The sequence below is a fragment of the Zingiber officinale genome, chromosome 8A (assembly GCF_018446385.1).
Source record: "Zingiber officinale cultivar Zhangliang chromosome 8A, Zo_v1.1, whole genome shotgun sequence".
Lineage (NCBI taxonomy): Eukaryota > Viridiplantae > Streptophyta > Magnoliopsida > Zingiberales > Zingiberaceae > Zingiber > Zingiber officinale.
This window is the reverse complement of record NC_056000.1, coordinates 141,266,217-141,269,392: the sequence shown is the minus strand read 5'-3', so window position 1 is coordinate 141,269,392 and position 3,176 is coordinate 141,266,217. Positions and strand designations below refer to the sequence as shown.

Below are 3,176 nucleotides of genomic sequence, written 5' to 3'. Positions count from 1 at the left end.
CGCCATTTATAGGTGCACGCGCTCACGGCTTGTCCTCGCATGGTTGGTGCTTGGCAAAAATGTCATCTAACGCCTTTGAACGAATGCCGCACGGGCCGTGCGCGCTATAGATGCATGCGTTGGTCATTGTCCTCGACATGGTTGGTGCTTGGCAAAATGTCAACCCGAACGGCCCTTTGAACAAAATGCGCACCGGGCCGCCCCGCATGCTAACTTCATTCATAGCGCGCTTGTCCCCTGCATGGTTGGTGCTTGCAAAATGTCACCTGAACGCCCGCTTTAACTAAATGCTCGCACGGGCCGCCTGCCGCTTATATATGGGGTTCCACGCTCGCCCCTTCGCAGTAGGTTGGTCATAAAATTGTCAACCAATGGCCCTTTGAATATATGCTCGCAGTTCCGTGCCACTTTTTTATATCAGCGGTTCGCTACCGTCCCTCGCAGGCGTTGGTCGATGATCGAAAATGTCCTGAACACCGCCTCGGTCTCGGTCTATGGTTGTGTGTATCTGACTTCCTCCGTAGGTGGGCGATCTCGAGTGGCCTCTTCAACCAACCATACGCTCGGCGAGTTGCCCGCGTCGCGCCATGGGTTCGGCTTGTCCCTCCGCTTGGTGCCCTCCTTGTTTCGCTTCGCCTGCTCTGCCGGTGCTTTAGCTTGATTGCTCTTGACCCTTTGCACTGTCGACGAGTGTGTCCGGGCGGCGCGTCAATGTTCATGCGACGACGTGAGTTGTTGTGTACTCCGGCGTTGATGGCACTCGCCACGCTACCAATTGTACGCCCGAGTCCTTTCTATCTTTGCTTTCACGCTATTTTTTTCGTGTTGGTGTTGCTTGTACGACGCTTAGCTTCAAAGGAAATGAGCACTTTCGTATATAACTTTCCCTTGATCGCCTTACGGAGTTCGGAGAAAATCGTTTGATCGTGTTCTCGCGGATGTTGTCCTTGACTCATCCGTCGGGGTCTTGACCACGTGCGATCGCTCTCGGCGCCGTCTATGCGATTCTCGTTTGCCCTCGGCCTCGGGCGCTGAAATCGGTTGGTCCCTTCGGTAAAGTTAAGCCCCTCGCACTTTGGCTCGCCTCATGGCCGGCCATCGCCGTGATGGGCTCTATTTTCAGAAGATATGTTGCCCGGTTGATCCCGCCATGAGTCATATGCTTGTCTCAAAGATTAAGCCATGCATGTGTAAGGAATTGATTTGATTGTGAAACTGCGAATGGCTCATTAAATCGCTTATAGTTTGTTTGATGGTATGCCCCTACTCGGAGCCGTAGTAATTCTAGAGCTAATACGTGCAACAAACCCGACCTTTGGGAGGGATGCATTTATTAGATAAAAGGTTGATGCGGGTTTTGCTCATTGTGTTGATGATTCATGGTAACTCGACGGATCACACCGGTCCTCGTGCTAGCGATGCATCATTCAAATTTCTGCCCTATCAACTTTCGATGGTAGGATAGTTGTCTACCATGGTGGTGATGGGTAATGGAGAATTAGGGTTCAATTCTGGAGAGGGAGTCTGAGAAACGACTACCACATCCAAGGAAGGCAGCAGACGCGCAAATTACCCAATCCTAACACGGGGAGGTAGTGACAATAAATAACAATATCGGGCTCTTTGAGTTTGGTAATTGGAATGAGTACAATCTAAATCCCTTAACGAGGATCCATTGGAGGGCTAGTCCGGTGCCGCAGCGTGATAATTCCAGCTCGATAAGCGTATATTTAAGTTGTTGCAGTTAAAAAGCTCGAGTTGGACTTTGGGTTGAGTCATCGGTCCGCCTTGTTGTGTGCAATTCGTCTCGGCCCATCCTGCCAATGATGCGTGCTGGCCTTAGTTGGTCGGGTCCGTGCACAAGTGTATTGCAAGAAATTAGAGTGCTCAAAGCAAGCCCACGCCTGATACATTAGCATGGGATAACATCACGATTTCGTTCCCTTGTGTTGGCCTTGGGGATTGGAGTAATGATTAAGAGGGACAATCGGGGGCATTCGGATTTCATAGTCGAGGTGAAATTCTTGGATTTATGAAAGCGAACCACTGCGAAAGCATTTGCCAAGGATGTTTTCATTAATCAAGAACGAAAGTGGGGGGCTCAAGACGGATCGACACGTCTCAACCAACTATAGCGATGCCGACTGTGGATCGGGATGTTGCTTTAGGACTCAGCGCACCTTATGAGAAATCAAAGTCTTTGGGTTCGGGAGTATGGTGCAAGGTCGAAACTTAAAGGAATTGACAGGCACGAGTGGAGCGCGGCAATAATGACTCAACACGAAACTTACCAGTCCGAGACATAGCAAGGATTGATGATGAGAGCTCTTTCACGATTCTATGGGTGGTGGTGCGCGTTCTTAGTTGGTGGGCGATTTGTCCGTTAATTCCGTTAACGACGAGACCTACCGCTAACTAGCTACGGATGCATCCTTCGCGCCTCTTAGAGGGACTATGGCGTGTAGGTCACGGAAGTTTGAGGCAATAGCAGTCCGTGGATGCCCTTAGATGTTCGCCGCACGCTAGCTGATGTATTCAACGAGTTTGTTGCCTTGGCCGATAGGCTTGGGTAATCTTAACAAATTTCATCGTGATGGGGATAGATCATTGCAATTGTTGGTCTGACGAGGAATTCCTAGTAGCGCGAGTCATCGCGTTGACTATCCCCGCTTTGTACACACACAGCCCCTAGCCCCACCGACTTGAATGGTCCGAGTGTTCGGATCGGGACGTGGGTGGTCCACTATGACGCCTCTTGAGAAGTCCATTGAACCTTATCATTTAGGGAAGGAGAAGTGAATAGGTTTCGTGAGGTGAACTGCGGAAGGATCATTGTTGAGAGAGCATATAGAATGACGGATGGTTGCGAATGCGTGAATGTGTCCTCTATGCGCCCCACCCGTCACGCTGTTGGCCTTCGTGCGATCGGCACTAAGGAACAACGAACTCGGAAGCGGAGGGCCCCTCGGCGTGCGCAGGGGAGCCCGATGCGTCGGAGATTCCTCGGAATCAATCAATCAATCAAACGACTCTCGGCAATGGATATCTCGGCTCTTGCATCGATGAAGAACGTAGTGAAATGCGATACTTGGTGTGAATTGCAGAATCTCGTGACCCATGGGGTCTTGGAACGCAGGTGGGGCCGGGGGCCTGGGGGCGGGGGGCACGCCTGCTTG

At 51.1% G+C, this 3,176-nt stretch overlaps 1 non-coding gene across 1 annotated transcript in view; it reads left to right on the top strand.

Annotated features, from left to right (window-relative positions):
* The first annotated feature begins 3,027 nt into the window (after positions 1-3,027).
* Positions 3,028-3,176, top strand: part of LOC122012999 — a 156-nt gene continuing 7 nt past the window's right edge. Inside the window, exon 1 of the ribosomal RNA XR_006120388.1 lies at positions 3,028-3,176. This exon is cut by the window's right edge and continues 7 nt beyond it. This is a non-coding gene — a ribosomal RNA (5.8S ribosomal RNA).